General features: G+C 38.4%; 1 pseudogene across 1 annotated transcript; it reads right to left on the bottom strand.

Moving 5' to 3' along the window:
- Positions 1–5252: 5252 nt before the first annotated feature.
- On the bottom strand, positions 5253–5904 carry LOC308648546 (high mobility group protein B1-like; annotated as a pseudogene). Its single transcript has 2 exons — positions 5874–5904; positions 5253–5812 (listed from the first exon to the last, which is right to left on the bottom strand). The product of its transcript is annotated as a high mobility group protein B1-like (transcript).
- Positions 5905–8584: the final 2680 nt, after the last annotated feature.

Below are 8584 nucleotides of genomic sequence, written 5' to 3' on the forward strand. Positions count from 1 at the left end.
TTTAGAGACAGGGTCTCACTGAGTTGTTTAGTGCCCTGAAGTTGCTGAGGCTGGTTTTGAACTCACTATCCTCCTGCCTCAGCTGCCCTAGCCACTGGGATTACAGGAGTGTGCGACTGCGCCCACCTAAGAAAATATTTTGATATTCTAATAAATCTAGTTAATAAACTTTGAGTCTTAGCATACTTAGAACATATTATTTTTCAGGACAATTCTATATGGTAAGCTATTTTACTCATTTTACAGATGAGGCATTGAAAAGTTAAACAACTTGCCCAGTGTCACACAGCCACTCAGGAGCAAAGCCAGAATATCAAATTAGTCTGGTTCTAGATTCCATGAGCATTAAGTTGACTTTATTCTGTTTAATTTTGTTGAGCATAATTACTGAAATTTATTTGTTTTACTTTCTTACAACCAAAATAAAATCTTGCAGATTGAGTTTCTTCATTCTACTGGGTTCATTTGAGATGAAAGATAATTACTAATGCCATCTACTGATGTTTATTCTGCTGATCTGATATAATGAATGGAGAAATTCAGGCAGAACATCATAATATCAATTAATTGATTTACTCACAGTATTTATTTTCCTAAACTGAAAATTAGATCCAGCTATTTAATGATTTTTTTAAATAAAATGAGAGAACTAATAAGTGTTAGGTAACCCCAATTTGCTTAATATCTTAATATCTAACTCAAATTCAGAAATTTTAAAGAGGAAAATTTGCATGAATAACAGAGAAGACTACAACAGTGTGCAGAAGGTTAGGAAACATACAAATTGATGGTAGATCCTCATGTACCTTTTTTTGGTACTGGGGATTGAACCCAGGAGTGCTTGATCACTGAGTCACATACCACACTTTTTTTTATTTTTTGAGACAGGGCCTCGTTGCTTAGGACCTTGCCAAGTTGCTGAGGCTGTCCTTGAACTTTCGATCCTTCTGCCTCAGTCTCCCTAGCTGCTGGGATTGCATCTGGTTGTTCCTTTAGGCTTTTGCTGTCAGTTCAGACATCCATCAGCACCTAGCCTCCATTTTTATTCAGCATTTTCACTTTTCCATGTGATGCTTTTTGAATGCATGTTATCTCTATCATTCTTTCTAGTCAATATGATGTTGGAGATTGGCCCTAAAGGAAACAAAACAAAACAAACAAAAATCCAAGTTGGGTGTCAAGTATCCCTGTCTGCTCCTCCCAGCTAATGGAAATCAGAGGTGACAATTTTGTGCTGCAGTTTCTGCCCTATTATGATGCAGATAAGGCTACTTGCCTGTTGAGTGGTTGATGAACCTCAGGTGAAAGTTATTGCAAGTAAGAGCCACAGGGCTGTATTGTTTTAACTCGATCCCCTGTTGAATTGGAAGCCCAGTCCAAGGAGAAGAGCAATGATTTTTATCTTGAAAGCGTTTAACAGTTGCATTTCCAAACCTGAAAAGGAGAACACTCAGGGCCTTTCTCTGCCTGAGCTTTTGGTTGGGGCAAAGAGGCTTGAAGTTCTAATTTTCAGTCTGTATCTCCAAGGTAATGTCTAGAAATCAATTTTCTGCTTGTCCTCTTGTTTAGTCAAGGGGAGAAATTTGCTGCTCATGAAGGCTGGAGGGCCTGACACCACTTCAAGAGAGCTCTCTAGGATCATGGGTTAAGGTATCTTCCACATAATCCCGCCCTCCTCACGCTGCAGAGAGCCTCCACCTTGACCCAGAGGGAATTTCCTTTCTGGAGGAGAGCAGGGAAATTCTGTTTCCATGTTAACAGAGGGAGGTCTCCTCCTGTCACTGACTGCTGCTGTTAGCTCTGTGGGCTCTGGGAGCCCAATTATGTGTGGAAGCATTTAAAAAAAAAAAAGTCAGTGTTCAAACCAGCATGTAAGACACAGACACCAATCCGCCAACAAATAACGGAATATGTTGGTGTGTTGGTGCACACATATGTGGCTTGGAAGATTACCTTTCAAAGTGGACTTACTGTGCAATCGGAAATGAGCTGAGACCCCTATTTCTATACCTTTCCTGCTTGGATGGTCTGGATGCCATCGGCACAGGCAGCAGAGAAAATAACAGCAGGGTTAACTGTTCAGGCAAGTGTAATAATAGTCTTTAACAGAAGAAGAGTAATTACCTTTGTCTAGTTTTTCCTGCTGTAAAATGTAATAAAATAGAGACCAGTGTCTACTGCTGATGTGCGCCATGCTTCTCTTCTCAAATACACACTGATGACTCTGAAACACCCTTTGATCGCAAGCTAAATTCACATCTTAATTTTGAAAAATCCATTACTGTTGGGTAGATTCCCTGAATGCCTTTGACAGCTTTCAGGCCCGTGCTATTAGGCGAGAAATCTCAAAGCCATGAGATTTACAGCCTTGGAGATCACAGAGCACGAGTGGGTGGAGTCCCATCCCGCATCCATTCCCCAGCATCACCGTGACAGGAGGTATCTGTGTAGCAGAAGGAAGAGCTTGAGAGGGGTGGTTTCATTTGGAAATAGAAGCCCCTGTTAGCAGCCGGAAGCAGTGGTGCTGAAAAGCAATCGCTAGTGTCAAGAACTTTCTTAGCTAAGCAGTGCAGCTGGTGGCAATAAATAGCATTCTAATAAAGGAGGATGTTCAATCCATGGCATAGGCGCACACTGTTTCAACTACCCAATGTAATTTATGAAGCTTCATATGTCTGAAATGGATTCCCCCCATATATTTATAAATAAAAATGCAAAGATTTCAATAGGAAGAAAAGATCTGCATTTTAAATCAAAGTAAAATGGGAAGATCAATGAGAAGTGCACTGCTTTTTTAAGTACACTATGATACATAATATTTTAAAGATGCTTGGGGTGTCACATTGTACAACTACTTCCATTTCGAAAAAAGATGGATGCTATTTTCTACGATAGTGAATGCTGTATTTATGGCAAGAGGTCTTAGAACACTCTGCCTCTTCCCAGAAGCTGCAAAAAGGAATATGCTTACATTGACTATCTTGGACCTTCCTTTCGAAGACGTGAGCACATGTTCTCACATAAGCCATTAATGAAACCCAGTCAATTTCACATAATCCTTAAAATGGTTCTGAAGGCACTGTTGAAAATGAGGAACCAGAAAAAGCCATGTGTATTATTAGTAAGGCTTAAACGCAGGGCTCATCTGACCTCTTAACTCATTGACTCTGCATGAGTCAATAAGTTATTAGTTTTGACATAACCAGTGGTTTATTTTACCATCTACTGCTGTTCTTTGTTACGTGTTCTATTCATACCACATGTTATTGCTCTTTATAATTACTGTGGAACATAGCAATTGCACAGACTGTATCACATCCCACTGGGATAAACATTGTGGATGAGGGACCAGAAGAACTTGCCTTTGACTTAAAGTTTATTCCTACTGCTTTCTTTACATGAGAAAGATTTTTCACTGATGCCATTCACAAAACCAACTCTATGTTTTAATGACTATGGAGTCACTTTGAATAGCACTTTATCCAGGAACTCCAAATGCCAATTTGTTTTCTACTGTGAGGTGTGTGTTCAGGCTTAGGAAATGAATAGCTGGTTAATCTTTTAAGCTATTACTCAAGATAAAAATCTGCCGAAGCTGAAAGCAAAATACAGCATTTACACTGCTGTTCTTTGGAATTAATTTTCCATACTGTGCCTCTATAGCTGCTTATGAATATCACATTTCTGCTTTGGGAAAGAGGGTATGGTAAGCTCAGATGTCAATGAGTCCAAATATTTTCTTTATCATTTTATTGACTTTGAAATTAATTGCTTACTGATAGAAAAGCTGAATTTCCCCTCTCTTCGTGATGGAAGCATTAAAATTGGTAGTGTTACCCCATAAGGACATGCTAAATGAATATTATTTTTATGTGTCTTAATTTTAAGTGCAAACGTAGATTAAATAAGAACAGAAATATTTCAAAGTATCGTATCATAAAGCCAAGAATGACTACAGAGTGATGTGAAAGTTTTGACATGTTCTACTCAGTGAAGGGAAAAACACTTGAGATAATTAAAAGGTATAGAGCTACTAGAAGGATTTTTGCTTGACGGTGTTCCCTAAACTGTTCCAAACCACATGGTTTCAGAGATATTATATATGAAACTGATAAAGATTTGAATCCAGTGGCTTCTGGGGTATTCTAGGCAGATGCCATCAGGATGTGCTTAAAAAGTTAAACAGCAGTAATGAATTCCCTTAAATGTCTCTTAAAATGCATATGGATTCTCCAAGTCCATACTTTGATTTTGTGTGCAGGGCTGAGAGCTGTAAGTCAAAACAGAGGAATGGAGATTACTCAAGATTTTAAATCACTTGCATGCATGTTCTTTCTCTAAGTCAGCAACAGGGAAAATCTGAAAGTCTGTCTTAGTTTTCAAGGAAGCATACATGAGCATATGGTGAACATTAGTTATCTTTAAAAACAATAAGTTTTGGTCGTGGCTGAATCTTGCCTCCCCCGACCCCATCTCCACCAGAAGTCATTACCTCAGCACTGAACTAACTTGACACACGTGTACAGCATTAAAGGAAGTGGTGACAAAAACTTCTCAGTCATTGTCCTACACAGTAGGGACTAAAACACACCTTTGCTGTTGATTGTAGGTGGGACTTGATCAGTTTTAAGTGCAGAAGTGAAGTTATGAGTGGTACCACTTTCACCCTCAAATAGAGTTTCACCGTGTGATGAGGTCTAGAATCATCTGAACTTCCTTTTGAGAAATAGGACTTGGAAGTTTTCTTGGCATAGTCTTTCATTGATAATCTTCAATGTTCTCATTTTTTTTTTGCTAATAAAAAATTGTATTTACACCAGCATTCAGAATGTCAACAAAACAGCTGTAACTTTTTTTTTTTTTTTTGCAATTACAGAGTGGAATTCAGTTAACAGAACAACAATCATTTTATATAAGCTTCACCAGAGACAACTGAAGATATTACTATCCCCATATATATAACTACTTTGTGCTGTGCACCAACAAAAACCTGCTTTAAATTTCCATGCCAATTTACAATTCACATACTGCACCAGGCAAGTTAGTGGCTATTGAAAAAATATCCCCAGGACAGGGTTATCTAAAGACACATTTGCTAGGGTGTTAACTATACAAAAAAAAAAAAAAAGACACTGTACAGTTTAAAAACAAAAATTACACAGCCTTACATTTCAATTTTTCTTTAAAAGGAGTGAGTTGTGCACAGGAGTGTTAAATGTTTTATAGATTAAAAAAACTGCCCTAGAAACAATTTATTCATCATCATCTTCTTCCTAATCATCTTCATCTTCCTCCTCTTCCTCCTCTTCCTTATTTTTCTTGCTTTTTTTCAGCCTTGACAGCCCCCCTTTTTGAAGCATCGGGTCTTTTTTCTTTAGCTCAGTAGACAGCAATATCCTATTTATGTTTCCTTCACCATGGCAGCTTTTTTTATCGTCTGCAGCAGTGGGATTCCACCTCTCTCCCAGTTTCTTTGCAACATCACCAATGCATTGGCCAGGATGTTCTCCTTGGATTTTTGGGCGATACTCAGAACAGAACAAGAAGGCTGCCGGGGGCCTCTTGGGTGTGTTGGGATTCTTGAACTTCTTTTTTGTTTCCCCTTTAGGAGGGGTACAGGTTTTCAATCTCTTTCATAACGGGCCTTGTCCTCCTTTGCCTTGGCTTCAAATTTTCCTTTCTCTTTAGCAGACATGGTCTTCCATCTCTGAGCACTTCTTAGAAAACTCTGAGAAGTTGACTGAAGTGTCTGGGTGCTTCTTCTTGTGCTCCTTCCATCAAGCTTGCACAAAGAATGCATAGGGTGATTTATCTATCTATCTATCTATCTATCTATCTATCTATCTATCTATCTATCTATCTATCTATTTTGCCTCTGGGCTTTTTAGGATCTCCTTTGCCCATGTTTAGTTGTTTTTCCTCAGTGAGGCACACAGTTGCCCAGTACCTGTCCGGGCCTCCCTTGCCCCTTGCTGGCTCTATGGATCTCAATGTACTGTAATGGCTGTGGGAGCAGGAGCCAGACGCCAATGTTCTCATTTTTAATAGGAGCAATGTATTTCTACTGCTAATGAAATTCTTGCAGTGGTGAAGGAGGTAACAATGAAAATTTTTGAAGTTCATACGCATCTGGGGCAATAATTCCCACACCTCGGTGGGCATACCTGACCTCTCTCTTGAACTCGGGATTCATATTTTTAATCTATCTATCTCCACTTGTCCCATGGTTCTTCCAGCTTGATGTGTACCATTTGGCTCTTTTCTCCAGGAATTTTCTTTCCATTCTCAGGGACACGGAATGCTGGGTTTTGATCTTTACTTCTTGGGCACTGTGAATACTGCACTGAGGTGATATCTCTCTTTGCTCTGGCCGTTAAGAAATTCCAAACCAAATCTGTTTCATATCAAGTGATTGTATAAGTCATGCAGCATGCATTTTGGGTGCCAAATTTAAATCTTGATTTCAATTACTTCTCTTTACTTCCATTTTCTCATTTATTTTATTTTTTTAACCTGTTGTAAATGTTTCTGTCCCTGCAAAGCACCCCCAAATCCATTGGTACAAAAAGAGGAACATAAATAATCTAAATATTTAAATAACATTGTCTTACCCATCTTCTCTTCTGCACTTGATGCTGTGAAGTACTTAGGGAGTTCGCCCTTCTTCTCAATTACTGTGAGCAATAATTTTCCCTTTAAAATATTTCCTAAAGCCACTCCTTATTTTCCTGTTCAATTGCTATTGCCTTGATTGGGGGAGACACTTTTTAGATTCCTTTTAATAAATTCTATGAATATAGTTATCACTTTCCTGCTTACAAATACAAATTATTACATCTTTGCTAAATAGCTTTTAATTGACTTTATATTTCCCATAGGATACACCTAAATTTCTGCCACGGTGCAGAAAGCTGATCAGTACCTGGCCCCATATACAAAACTTCCAGGCTTTTTCTCTGCTCTTCCTCATAACGTCATGCACCTGTCACCTGTTAAGTCTGAACCGCCAATAATGTCCTGAACAGGCTGTATGCTTCTCATGCTTCCATGTCTTTGGATATGCTAGTCTTGTTGACTGGAAGAAAATTTCCTGTGCCTTAACCCTTGGCCCTGTTCTTCCTAGAGAAAGAATGCCCCTTCTGGAACCTGCAACTCAAATGTCACCATCTTCTAGAAATGCCCAAGTATGAGTAGTCACTCTCTTGTCTCTGCCATCTATGAACTTTGAAAAAATTCCTATGGTGGCACATTTAAGAAATATACACTTTATATTTTTAAGATGATCAATGGATCTTTTATTTATTTGTTTGTTTTTATGCGATGCTGAGGATCAAACTCAGGACTTCACACATGCCAGGGAAGTGCTCTACTACTGAGCCAGCCACAACTCCTGCCCCTCACAAGATATTTTAAGTATTTATTTACTGGTTCTCTTTTCTTTTTAAAAATTTTTTATTGATTTTTTAAAGATAAATGACAGCAGAATGCATTACATTTCTTATTACACATATAGAGCACAATTTTTCATATCTCTGATTGTATACATAGTATATTCACACCAATTCATGTCTTCATACATGTATTTTGGATAATGATGTTCATCACATTCCACCATCATTTCTAACCCCCTGCCTCCTCCCTTCCCCTCTCACCCCTCTGCCCTATCTAGAGTTCCTCTATTCCTCCCATGCTCCCCCTCCTTACCCCACTATGAGTTAGTCACCTTATATCAGATAAAACATTAGGCATTTGTGTTTTAGGGGATTGGCTAACTTCACTTAGCATTATCTTCTCCAGCTGCATCCATTTACCTGCAGAAGCCATGATTTTATTCTCTTTTATTGCTGAGTAATACCCCATTATGTATATATGCCATGTTTTTTTTCTTTATCCATTCATCTACTGAAGGGCATCTAAGTTGGTTCCACAGTTTAGCTATTGTGAATTGTGCTGCTATAAACATTGATGTGGCTGTGTCCCTGTAGTATGCTGTTTTTAAGTCCTTTGGGTCTTTTCTTTATGAGATCTAAGTTTTATAACAGGAGGTTTTTTATTCATGTTTTTGTCTGTAGGGTCCAGCTCAAGGCCTGGCATATTATATGTATTCTATAAGTGTTCAGTTAATGAATAGAATACATATGACTGTGTCCTTACTAGAAGATGGCCAGGTGAGGATGTAGACAGACAGGGAGAAGGCCATGTGACAACAAAGTCAGAGACTAGAGTTCTGCACCTGCTGTCCAAGGAAAGCCAAGGACTGCAGCGAACAACCAAAGGCTGGGAAAAAACAAAGAGAAGTTCCTTGAAAGGTTTCAAAGGAAGCACAGTCCTGCCAATGCCTTGGTTTATGATATCTAACTTCCAGAACTGTGAGACAATAAATTTCTGTTATTTTAAGTCATCTTGTTTATGGTATTTTGTTACAGTATCCTTTGGGAACTAAGCTCACTTTGTGGGTTATTTTTACTGACTTTTGTTTAATTTAATTATGATAATGTACACAATCCACTTCCATTTATGTTAACTTCCATAAGATTTCTAAATACTGTTTCAAATATTTCATTAAATACTTACCAAAGTACTA

This window comes from Spermophilus citellus (genome assembly GCF_964194105.1).
Source record: "Spermophilus citellus genome assembly, chromosome: 4".
NCBI classification, from domain to species: Eukaryota; Metazoa; Chordata; class Mammalia; order Rodentia; family Sciuridae; genus Spermophilus; species Spermophilus citellus.